Consider the following 13,047-nt stretch of genomic DNA (forward strand, 5'->3'; position numbering starts at 1 on the left):
TAGAAATACAAATTCTAATCGATAATCTTTACTTGGAAACTATAATGATTCCAATGGAAATTTCAAGTGGAAATTGATGGTTTGATTTAGATGTTGGTGAGAGAGCGCATGATGCTATATATAAGTAAGTTTACAGAAGAAGTCTTGGGGTGGTGGAAAATATTAGTGATCGAGAGACTTTGGAGGCATATAGAACCTATTGTGGAACATAAACACTAGAATCAGTTTAGAATTAGGTGAGCTGGTAGAGTGCCAGTCATTAACCGAAGTCTCTCTTTGATTTTATACGATCTTTATTCCGAGAAACTTCACAAATCACTTTATCTGTACGTTATTGGTAATGGCATTGATGTGTAATTTCGTCTAATTTTAAAGTGAAACGAAGTACTACTAGGTAAATTAGTAATGTAATTGAAATGACATGGTCGAGACGATATAAAGAGGTATTTTGATGTTTATGTGATTTATACTTCTTCCTGTTTCCTGCAAGGGATCCAAATAAATTTGTGATTAAAACAACGCTTGACAGTAGGTATTCGGTCCTCGGTAGTATAGTGGTGAGTATCCCCGCCTGTCACGCGGGAGACCGGGTTCGATTCCCCGCCGGGGAGTACGTGTATATTTTCATACCCTTTATTTTAGAAGAAATTCAGATGAAACGAGTGTTTCTTGAATTTTATTCTGTCGTCTTCGATGTTCACTGGTAACATCGTCTATTCGTGTGAAGAAATGAGTATCGAACACTGCTGTTTTGTTAAAGTATTTTATGTTATGAGTAAAAGTCTTTAGATTTCACTGTTCTTTTCTTAATGAGATAGAATGTATTTCACTCGTTCAATGTCCCATACGACATTGATGGCCCAAACGTTCAGCAACACTCTTTATCCGTGAAGTGCGTAATAAGATGGATGAGCATACATGTCATTCGTGCATTCTTTCTTGTCTTACTCTGATCAAAGCTTTTGAAGAATTAACGAAGGAAGACGTTTCACTGCTGTCGCATAGCCAAATAGCAATCGATGGTTTGGAGAATTAAAAAAAAAAAAGAGTTTTTTTTTTTTCGTTTAGTGTCTTCTTAAATGTTATAAAGTCGTTGTTACTGATGTTTTTCCATAATACATTTAATATGGCCTATTTTGTAAACATGTGTATTAGACTATTCGAAATTCTAATCAGTCGTATAAATCGAAATGAGAATAAAAGATTGTAAATGTTTCATTACGTGAAAAATATAAGATCGATTTAAATCAACAAAATAGAAAAATGTCAACTGTACGTGATGGATGTCGAAGAAGATTTCTTTGAAGACCGCCCTCGAAAAGACGTTTTTTGCCTAGGCATCGATAGAAAAATGTACGCGACGGTGAAAGGGAGCGAAGAGTGTCAAAAGTGCCTCCGTTGAAGAGAGCTAGAAATACAAATTCTAATCGATAATCTTTACTTGGAAACTATAATGATTCCAATGGAAATTTCAAGTGGAATGTGATGGTTTGATTTAGATGTTGGTGAGAGAGCGCATGATGCTATATATAAGTAAGTTTACAGAAGAAGTCTTGGGGTGGTGGAAAATATTAGTGATCGAGAGACTTTGGAGGCATATAGAACCTATTGTGGAACATAAACACTAGAATCAGTTTAGAATTAGGTGAGCTGGTAGAGTGCCAGTCATTAACCGAAGTCTCTCTTTGATTTTATACGATCTTTATTCCGAGAAACTTCACAAATCACTTTATCTGTACGTTATTGGTAATGGCATTGATGTGTAATTTCGTCTAATTTTAAAGTGAAACGAAGTACTACTAGGTAAATTAGTAATGTAATTGAAATGACATGGTCGAGACGATATAAAGAGGTATTTTTATGTTTATGTGATTTATACTTCTTCCTGTTTCCTGCAAGGGATCCAAATAAATTTGTGATTAAAACAACGCTTGACAGTAGGTATTCGGTCCTCGGTAGTATAGTGGTGAGTATCCCCGCCTGTCACGCGGGAGACCGGGTTCGATTCCCGCCGGGGAGTACGTGTATATTTTCATACCCTTTATTTTAGAAGAAATTCGAATGAAACGAGTGTTTCTTGAATTTTATTCTGTCGTCTTCGATGTTCACTGGTAACATCGTCTATTCGTGTGAAGAAATGAGTATCGAACACTGCTGTTTTTGTTAAAGTATTTTATGTTATGAGTAAAAGTCTTTAGATTTCACTGTTCTTTTCTTAATGAGATAGAATGTATTTCACTCGTTCAATGTCCCATACGACATTGATGGCCCAAACGTTCAGCAACACTCTTTATCCGTGAAGTGCGTAATAAGATGGATGAGCATACATGTCATTCGTGCATTCTTTCTTGTCTTACTCTGATCAAAGCTTTTGAAGAATTAACGAAGGAAGACGTTTCACTGCTGTCGCATAGCCAAATAGCAATCGATGGTTTGGAGAATTAAAAAAAAAAAAGAGTTTTTTTTTTCGTTTAATGTCTTCCTAAATGTTATAAAGTCGTTGTTACTGATGTTTTTCCATAATACATTTAATATGGCCTATTTTGTAAACATGTGTATTAGACTATTCGAAATTCTAATCAGTCGTATAAATCGAAATGAGAATAAAAGATTGTAAATGTTTCATTACGTGAAAAAATATAAGATCGATTTAAATCAACAAAAATAGAAAAATGTCAACTGTACGTGATGGATGTCGAAGAAGATTTCTTTGAAGACCGCCCTCGAAAAGACGTTTTTTGCCTAGGCATCGATAGAAAAATGTACGCGACGGTGAAAAGGGAGCGAAGAGTGTCAAAAGTGCCTCCGTTGAAGAGAGCTAGAAATACAAATTCTAATCGATAATCTTTACTTGGAAACTATAATGATTCCAATGGAAATTTCAAGTGGAAATTGATGGTTTGATTTAGATGTTGGTGAGAGAGCGCATGATGCTATATATAAGTAAGTTTACAGAAGAAGTCTTGGGGTGGTGGAAAATATTAGTGATCGAGAGACTTTGGAGGCATATAGAACCTATTGTGGAACATAAACACTAGAATCAGTTTAGAATTAGGTGAGCTGGTAGAGTGCCAGTCATTAACCGAAGTCTCTCTTTGATTTTATACGATCTTTATTCCGAGAAACTTCACAAATCACTTTATCTGTACGTTATTGGTAATGGCATTGATGTGTAATTTCGTCTAATTTTAAAGTGAAACGAAGTACTACTAGGTAAATTAGTAATGTAATTGAAATGACATGGTCGAGACGATATAAAGAGGTATTTTGATGTTTATGTGATTTATACTTCTTCCTGTTTCCTGCAAGGGATCCAAATAAATTTGTGATTAAAAACAACGCTTGACAGTAGGTATTCGGTCCTCGGTAGTATAGTGGTGAGTATCCCCGCCTGTCACGCGGGAGACCTGGGTTCGATTCCCCGCCGGGGAGTACGTGTATATTTTCATACCCTTTATTTTAGAAGAAATTGAGATGAAACGAGTGTTTCTTGAATTTTATTCTGTCGTCTTCGATGTTCACTGGTAACATCGTCTATTCGTGTGAAGAAATGAGTATCGAACACTGCTGTTTTGTTAAAGTATTTTATGTTATGAGTAAAAGTCTTTAGATTTCACTGTTCTTTTCTTAATGAGATAGAATGTATTTCACTCGTTCAATGTCCCATACGACATTGATGGCCCAAACGTTCAGCAACACTCTTTATCCGTGAAGTGCGTAATAAGATGGATGAGCATACATGTCATTCGTGCATTCTTTCTTGTCTTACTCTGATCAAAGCTTTTGAAGAATTAACGAAGGAAGACGTTTCACTGCTGTCGCATAGCCAAATAGCAATCGATGGTTTGGAGAATTAAAAAAAAAAAAGAGTTTTTTTTTTTCGTTTAATGTCTTCCTAAATGTTATAAAGTCGTTGTTACTGATGTTTTTCCATAATACATTTAATATGGCCTATTTTGTAAACATGTGTATTAGACTATTCGAAATTCTAATCAGTCGTATAAATCGAAATGAGAATAAAAGATTGTAAATGTTTCATTACGTGAAAAATATAAGATCGATTTAAATCAACAAAAATAGAAAAATGTCAACTGTACGTGATGGATGTCGAAGAAGATTTCTTTGAAGACCGCCCTCGAAAAGACGTTTTTTGCCTAGGCATCGATAGAAAATGTACGCGACGGTGAAAAGGGAGCGAAGAGTGTCAAAAGTGCCTCCGTTGAAGAGAGCTAGAAATACAAATTCTAATCGATAATCTTTACTTGGAAACTATAATGATTCCAATGGAAATTTCAAGTGGAAATTGATGGTTTGATTTAGATGTTGGTGAGAGAGCGCATGATGCTATATATAAGTAAGTTTACAGAAGAAGTCTTGGGGTGGTGGAAAATATTAGTGATCGAGAGACTTTGGAGGCATATAGAACCTATTGTGGAACATAAACACTAGAATCAGTTTAGAATTAGGTGAGCTGGTAGAGTGCCAGTCATTAACCGAAGTCTCTCTTTGATTTTATACGATCTTTATTCCGAGAAACTTCACAAATCACTTTATCTGTACGTTATTGGTAATGGCATTGATGTGTAATTTCGTCTAATTTTAAAGTGAAACGAAGTACTACTAGGTAAATTAGTAATGTAATTGAAATGACATGGTCGAGACGATATAAAGAGGTATTTTGATGTTTATGTGATTTATACTTCTTCCTGTTTCCTGCAAGGGATCCAAATAAATTTGTGATTAAAACAACGCTTGACAGTAGGTATTCGGTCCTCGGTAGTATAGTGGTGAGTATCCCCGCCTGTCACGCGGGAGACCGGGTTCGATTCCCCGCCGGGGAGTACGTGTATATTTTCATACCCTTTATTTTAGAAGAAATTCGAATGAAACGAGTGTTTCTTGAATTTTATTCTGTCGTCTTCGATGTTCACTGGTAACATCGTCTATTCGTGTGAAGAAATGAGTATCGAACACTGCTGTTTTTGTTAAAGTATTTTATGTTATGAGTAAAAGTCTTTAGATTTCACTGTTCTTTTCTTAATGAGATAGAATGTATTTCACTCGTTCAATGTCCCATACGACATTGATGGCCCAAACGTTCAGCAACACTCTTTATCCGTGAAGTGCGTAATAAGATGGATGAGCATACATGTCATTCGTGCATTCTTTCTTGTCTTACTCTGATCAAAGCTTTTGAAGAATTAACGAAGGAAGACGTTTCACTGCTGTCGCATAGCCAAATAGCAATCGATGGTTTGGAGAATTAAAAAAAAAAAGAGTTTTTTTTTTTCGTTTAATGTCTTCCTAAATGTTATAAAGTCGTTGTTACTGATGTTTTTCCATAATACATTTAATATGGCCTATTTTGTAAACATGTGTATTAGACTATTCGAAATTCTAATCAGTCGTATAAATCGAAATGAGAATAAAAGATTGTAAATGTTTCATTACGTGAAAAAATATAAGATCGATTTAAATCAACAAAAATAGAAAAATGTCAACTGTACGTGATGGATGTCGAAGAAGATTTCTTTGAAGACCGCCCTCGAAAAGACGTTTTTGCCTAGGCATCGATAGAAAAATGTACGCGACGGTGAAAAGGGAGCGAAGAGTGTCAAAAGTGCCTCCGTTGAAGAGAGCTAGAAATACAAATTCTAATCGATAATCTTTACTTGGAAACTATAATGATTCCAATGGAAATTTCAAGTGGAAATTGATGGTTTGATTTAGATGTTGGTGAGAGAGCGCATGATGCTATATATAAGTAAGTTTACAGAAGAAGTCTTGGGGTGGTGGAAAATATTAGTGATCGAGAGACTTTGGAGGCATATAGAACCTATTGTGGAACATAAACACTAGAATCAGTTTAGAATTAGGTGAGCTGGTAGAGTGCCAGTCATTAACCGAAGTCTCTCTTTGATTTTATACGATCTTTATTCCGAGAAACTTCACAAATCACTTTATCTGTACGTTATTGGTAATGGCATTGATGTGTAATTTCGTCTAATTTTAAAGTGAAACGAAGTACTACTAGGTAAATTAGTAATGTAATTGAAATGACATGGTCGAGACGATATAAAGAGGTATTTTGATGTTTATGTGATTTATACTTCTTCCTGTTTCCTGCAAGGGATCCAAATAAATTTGTGATTAAAACAACGCTTGACAGTAGGTATTCGGTCCTCGGTAGTATAGTGGTGAGTATCCCCGCCTGTCACGCGGGAGACCGGGTTCGATTCTCCGCCGGGGAGAACGTGTATATTTTCATACCCTTTATTTTAGAAGAAATTCGAATGAAACGAGTGTTTCTTGAATTTTATTCTGTCGTCTTCGATGTTCACTGGTAACATCGTCTATTCGTGTGAAGAAATGAGTATCGAACACTGCTGTTTTTGTTAAAGTATTTTATGTTATGAGTAAAAGTCTTTAGATTTCACTGTTCTTTTCTTAATGAGATAGAATGTATTTCACTCGTTCAATGTCCCATACGACATTGATGGCCCAAACGTTCAGCAACACTCTTTATCCGTGAAGTGCGTAATAAGATGGATGAGCATACATGTCATTCGTGCATTCTTTCTTGTCTTACTCTGATCAAAGCTTTTGAAGAATTAACGAAGGAAGACGTTTCACTGCTGTCGCATAGCCAAATAGCAATCGATGGTTTGGAAAATTAAAAAAAAAGAGTTTTTTTTTTCGTTTAATGTCTTCCTAAATGTTATAAAGTCGTTGTTACTGATGTTTTCCATAATACATTTAATATGGCCTATTTTGTAAACATGTGTATTAGACTATTCGAAATTCTAATCAGTCGTATAAATCGAAATGAGAATAAAAGATTGTAAATGTTTCATTACGTGAAAAAATATAAGATCGATTTAAATCAACAAAAATAGAAAAATGTCAACTGTACGTGATGGATGTCGAAGAAGATTTCTTTGAAGACCGCCCTCGAAAAGACGTTTTTTGCCTAGGCATCGATAGAAAAATGTACGCGACGGTGAAAAGGGAGCGAAGAGTGTCAAAAGTGCCTCCGTTGAAGAGAGCTAGAAATACAAATTCTAATCGATAATCTTTACTTGGAAACTATAATGATTCCAATGGAAATTTCAAGTGGAAATTGATGGTTTGATTTAGATGTTGGTGAGAGAGCGCATGATGCTATATATAAGTAAGTTTACAGAAGAAGTCTTGGGGTGGTGGAAAATATTAGTGATCGAGAGACTTTGGAGGCATATAGAACCTATTGTGGAACATAAACACTAGAATCAGTTTAGAATTAGGTGAGCTGGTAGAGTGCCAGTCATTAACCGAAGTCTCTCTTTGATTTTATACGATCTTTATTCCGAGAAACTTCACAAATCACTTTATCTGTACGTTATTGGTAATGGCATTGATGTGTAATTTCGTCTAATTTTAAAGTGAAACGAAGTACTACTAGGTAAATTAGTAATGTAATTGAAATGACATGGTCGAGACGATATAAAGAGGTATTTTGATGTTTATGTGATTTATACTTCTTCCTGTTTCCTGCAAGGGATCCAAATAAATTTGTGATTAAAACAACGCTTGACAGTAGGTATTCGGTCCTCGGTAGTATAGTGGTGAGTATCCCCGCCTGTCACGCGGGAGACCGGGTTCGATTCCCCGCCGGGGAGTACGTGTATATTTTCATACCCTTTATTTTAGAAGAAATTTGAATGAAACGAGTGTTTCTTGAATTTTATTCTGTCGTCTTCGATGTTCACTGGTAACATCGTCTATTCGTGTGAAGAAATGAGTATCGAACACTGCTGTTTTGTTAAAGTATTTTATGTTATGAGTAAAAGTCTTTAGATTTCACTGTTCTTTTCTTAATGAGATAGAATGTATTTCACTCGTTCAATGTCCCATACGACATTGATGGCCCAAACGTTCAGCAACACTCTTTATCCGTGAAGTGCGTAATAAGATGGATGAGCATACATGTCATTCGTGCATTCTTTCTTGTCTTACTCTGATCAAAGCTTTTGAAGAATTAACGAAGGAAGACGTTTCACTGCTGTCGCATAGCCAAATAGCAATCGATGGTTTGGAGAATTAAAAAAAAAGAGTTTTTTTTTTCGTTTAATGTCTTCCTAAATGTTATAAAGTCGTTGTTACTGATGTTTTCCATAATACATTTAATATGGCCTATTTTGTAAACATGTGTATTAGACTATTCGAAATTCTAATCAGTCGTATAAATCGAAATGAGAATAAAAGATTGTAAATGTTTCATTACGTGAAAAATATAAGATCGATTTAAATCAACAAAAATAGAAAAATGTCAACTGTACGTGATGGATGTCGAAGAAGATTTCTTTGAAGACCGCCCTCGAAAAGACGTTTTTGCCTAGGCATCGATAGAAAAATGTACGCGACGGTGAAAAGGGGCGAAGAGTGTCAAAAGTGCCTCCGTTGAAGAGAGCTAGAAATACAAATTCTAATCGATAATCTTTACTTGGAAACTATAATGATTCCAATGAAAATTTCAAGTGGAAATTGATGGTTTGATTTAGATGTTGGTGAGAGAGCGCATGATGCTATATATAAGTAAGTTTACAGAAGAAGTCTTGGGGTGGTGGAAAATATTAGTGATCGAGAGACTTTGGAGGCATATAGAACCTATTGTGGAACATAAACACTAGAATCAGTTTAGAATTAGGTGAGCTGGTAGAGTGCCAGTCATTAACCGAAGTCTCTCTTTGATTTTATACGATCTTTATTCCGAGAAACTTCACAAATCACTTTATCTGTACGTTATTGGTAATGGCATTGATGTGTAATTTCGTCTAATTTTAAAGTGAAACGAAGTACTACTAGGTAAATTAGTAATGTAATTGAAATGACATGGTCGAGACGATATAAAGAGGTATTTTGATGTTTATGTGATTTATACTTCTTCCTGTTTCCTGCAAGGGATCCAAATAAATTTGTGATTAAAAACAACGCTTGACAGTAGGTATTCGGTCCTCGGTAGTATAGTGGTGAGTATCCCCGCCTGTCACGCGGGAGACCGGGGTTCGATTCCCCGCCGGGGAGTACGTGTATATTTTCATACCCTTTATTTTAGAAGAAATTCGAATGAAACGAGTGTTTCTTGAATTTTATTCTGTCGTCTTCGATGTTCACTGGTAACATCGTCTATTCGTGTGAAGAAATGAGTATCGAACACTGCTGTTTTTGTTAAAGTATTTTATGTTATGAGTAAAAGTCTTTAGATTTCACTGTTCTTTTCTTAATGAGATAGAATGTATTTCACTCGTTCAATGTCCCATACGACATTGATGGCCCAAACGTTCAGCAACACTCTTTATCCGTGAAGTGCGTAATAAGATGGATGAGCATACATGACATTCGTGCATTCTTTCTTGTCTTACTCTGATCAAAGCTTTTGAAGAATTAACGAAGGAAGACGTTTCACTGCTGTCGCATAGCCAAATAGCAATCGATGGTTTGGAGAATTAAAAAAAAAAAAACAGTTTTTTTTTTCGTTTAATGTCTTCCTAAATGTTATAAAGTCGTTGTTACTGATGTTTTTCCATAATACATTTAATATGGCCTATTTTGTAAACATGTGTATTAGACTATTCGAAATTCTAATCAGTCGTATAAATCGAAATGAGAATAAAAGATTGTAAATGTTTCATTACGTGAAAAAATATAAGATCGATTTAAATCAACAAAAATAGAAAAATGTCAACTGTACGTGATGGATGTCGAAGAAGATTTCTTTGAAGACCGCCCTCGAAAAGACGTTTTTTGCCTAGGCATCGATAGAAAAATGTACGCGACGGTGAAAGGGAGCGAAGAGTGTCAAAAGTGCCTCCGTTGAAGAGAGCTAGAAATACAAATTCTAATCGATAATCTTTACTTGGAAACTATAATGATTCCAATGGAAATTTCAAGTGGAAATTGATGGTTTGATTTAGATGTTGGTGAGAGAGCGCATGATGCTATATATAAGTAAGTTTACAGAAGAAGTCTTGGGGTGGTGGAAAATATTAGTGATCGAGAGACTTTGGAGGCATATAGAACCTATTGTGGAACATAAACACTAGAATCAGTTTAGAATTAGGTGAGCTGGTAGAGTGCCAGTCATTAACCGAAGTCTCTCTTTGATTTTATACGATCTTTATTCCGAGAAACTTCACAAATCACTTTATCTGTACGTTATTGGTAATGGCATTGATGTGTAATTTCGTCTAATTTTAAAGTGAAACGAAGTACTACTAGGTAAATTAGTAATGTAATTGAAATGACATGGTCGAGACGATATAAAGAGGTATTTTGATGTTTATGTGATTTATACTTCTTCCTGTTTCCTGCAAGGGATCCAAATAAATTTGTGATTAAAAACAACGCTTGACAGTAGGTATTCGGTCCTCGGTAGTATAGTGGTGAGTATCCCCGCCTGTCACGCGGGAGACCGGGGTTCGATTCCCCGCCGGGGAGTACGTGTATATTTTCATACCCTTTATTTTAGAAGAAATTCGAATGAAACGAGTGTTTCTTGAATTTTATTCTGTCGTCTTCGATGTTCACTGGTAACATCGTCTATTCGTGTGAAGAAATGAGTATCGAACACTGCTGTTTTTGTTAAAGTATTTTATGTTATGAGTAAAAGTCTTTAGATTTCACTGTTCTTTTCTTAATGAGATAGAATGTATTTCACTCGTTCAATGTCCCATACGACATTGATGGCCCAAACGTTCAGCAACACTCTTTATCCGTGAAGTGCGTAATAAGATGGATGAGCATACATGTCATTCGTGCATTCTTTCTTGTCTTACTCTGATCAAAGCTTTTGAAGAATTAACGAAGGAAGACGTTTCACTGCTGTCGCATAGCCAAATAGCAATCGATGGTTTGGAGAATTAAAAAAAAAAAAACAGTTTTTTTTTTCGTTTAATGTCTTCCTAAATGTTATAAAGTCGTTGTTACTGATGTTTTTCCATAATACATTTAATATGGCCTATTTTGTAAACATGTGTATTAGACTATTCGAAATTCTAATCAGTCGTATAAATCGAAATGAGAATAAAAGATTGTAAATGTTTCATTACGTGAAAAATATAAGATCGATTTAAATCAACAAAATAGAAAAATGTCAACTGTACGTGATGGATGTCGAAGAAGATTTCTTTGAAGACCGCCCTCGAAAAGACGTTTTTTGCCTAGGCATCGATAGAAAAATGTACGCGACGGTGAAAAGGGGCGAAGAGTGTCAAAAGTGCCTCCGTTGAAGAGAGCTAGAAATACAAATTCTAATCGATAATCTTTACTTGAAACTATAATGATTCCAATGGAAATTTCAAGTGGAAATTGATGGTTTGATTTAGATGTTGGTGAGAGAGCGCATGATGCTATATATAAGTAAGTTTACAGAAGAAGTCTTGGGGTGGTGGAAAATATTAGTGATCGAGAGACTTTGGAGGCATATAGAACCTATTGTGGAACATAAACACTAGAATCAGTTTAGAATTAGGTGAGCTGGTAGAGTGCCAGTCATTAACCGAAGTCTCTCTTTGATTTTATACGATCTTTATTCCGAGAAACTTCACAAATCACTTTATCTGTACGTTATTGGTAATGGCATTGATGTGTAATTTCGTCTAATTTTAAAGTGAAACGAAGTACTACTAGGTAAATTAGTAATGTAATTGAAATGACATGGTCGAGACGATATAAAGAGGTATTTTGATGTTTATGTGATTTATACTTCTTCCTGTTTCTGCAAGGGATCCAAATAAATTTGTGATTAAAACAACGCTTGACAGTAGGTATTCGGTCCTCGGTAGTATAGTGGTGAGTATCCCCGCCTGTCACGCGGGAGACCGGGGTTCGATTCCCTGCCGGGGAGTACGTGTATATTTTCATACCCTTTATTTTAGAAGAAATTGAGATGAAACGAGTGTTTCTTGAATTTTATTCTGTCGTCTTCGATGTTCACTGGTAACATCGTCTATTCGTGTGAAGAAATGAGTATCGAACACTGCTGTTTTTTGTTAAAGTATTTTATGTTATGAGTAAAAGTCTTTAGATTTCACTGTTCTTTTCTTAATGAGATAGAATGTATTTCACTCGTTCAATGTCCCATACGACATTGATGGCCCAAACGTTCAGCAACACTCTTTATCCGTGAAGTGCGTAATAAGATGGATGAGCATACATGTCATTCGTGCATTCTTTCTTGTCTTACTCTGATCAAAGCTTTTGAAGAATTAACGAAGGAAGACGTTTCACTGCTGTCGCATAGCCAAATAGCAATCGATGGTTTGGAGAATTAAAAAAAAAATTTTTTTTTTTTCGTTTAATGTCTTCTAAATGTTATAAAGTCGTTGTTACTGATGTTTTTTCCATAATACATTTAATATGGCCTATTTTGTAAACATGTGTATTAGACTATTCGAAATTTTAATCAGTCGTATAAATCGAAATGAGAATAAAAGATTGTAAATGTTTCATTACGTGAAAAATATAAGATCGATTTAAATCAACGAAAATAGAAAAATGTCAACTGTACGTGATGGATGTCGAAGAAGATTTCTTTGAAGACCGCCCTCGAAAAGACGTTTTTTGCCTAGGCATCGATAGAAAAATGTACGCGACGGTGAAAAGGGAGCGAAGAGTGTCAAAAGTGCCTCCGTTGAAGAGAGCTAGAAATACAAATTCTAATCGATAATCTTTACTTGGAAACTATAATGATTCCAATGGAAATTTCAAGTGGAAATTGATGGTTTGATTTAGATGTTACAGAGAAGCGCATGATGCTATATATAAGTAAGTTTACAGAAGAAGTCTTGGGGTGGTGGAAAATGTGGTGATCGAGACTTTGGAGGCATATAGAACCTATTGTGGAACATAAACACTAGAATCAGTTTAGAATTAGGTGAGCTGGTAGAGTGCCAGTCATTAACCGAGAATCTCTCTTTGATTTTATACGATCTTTATTCCGAGAAACCACAAATCACTTTATCTGTACGTTATTGGTAATGGCATTGATGTGTAATTTCGTCTAATTTT

At 35.4% G+C, this 13,047-nt stretch overlaps 4 non-coding genes across 4 annotated transcripts; all 4 read left to right on the forward strand.

The window, feature by feature from the left end:
- Window positions 1-3,360: 3,360 nt before the first annotated feature.
- Window positions 3,361-3,432, forward strand: TRNAD-GUC (transfer RNA aspartic acid (anticodon GUC)). The gene has a single exon. It is a non-coding gene; the product is annotated as a tRNA-Asp (tRNA).
- A 5,559-nt stretch (window positions 3,433-8,991) lies between these two features.
- On the forward strand, window positions 8,992-9,063 carry TRNAD-GUC (transfer RNA aspartic acid (anticodon GUC)). Its single transcript has one exon. It is a non-coding gene; the product is annotated as a tRNA-Asp (tRNA).
- A 1,341-nt stretch (window positions 9,064-10,404) lies between these two features.
- TRNAD-GUC (transfer RNA aspartic acid (anticodon GUC)) lies at window positions 10,405-10,476 on the forward strand. The gene has a single exon. It is a non-coding gene; the product is annotated as a tRNA-Asp (tRNA).
- A 1,336-nt stretch (window positions 10,477-11,812) lies between these two features.
- On the forward strand, window positions 11,813-11,884 carry TRNAD-GUC (transfer RNA aspartic acid (anticodon GUC)). The gene has a single exon. It is a non-coding gene; the product is annotated as a tRNA-Asp (tRNA).
- Window positions 11,885-13,047: the final 1,163 nt, after the last annotated feature.

Source organism: Tachypleus tridentatus, chromosome 9, assembly GCF_004210375.1.
Source record: "Tachypleus tridentatus isolate NWPU-2018 chromosome 9, ASM421037v1, whole genome shotgun sequence".
Classification (NCBI taxonomy): domain Eukaryota; kingdom Metazoa; phylum Arthropoda; class Merostomata; order Xiphosura; family Limulidae; genus Tachypleus; species Tachypleus tridentatus.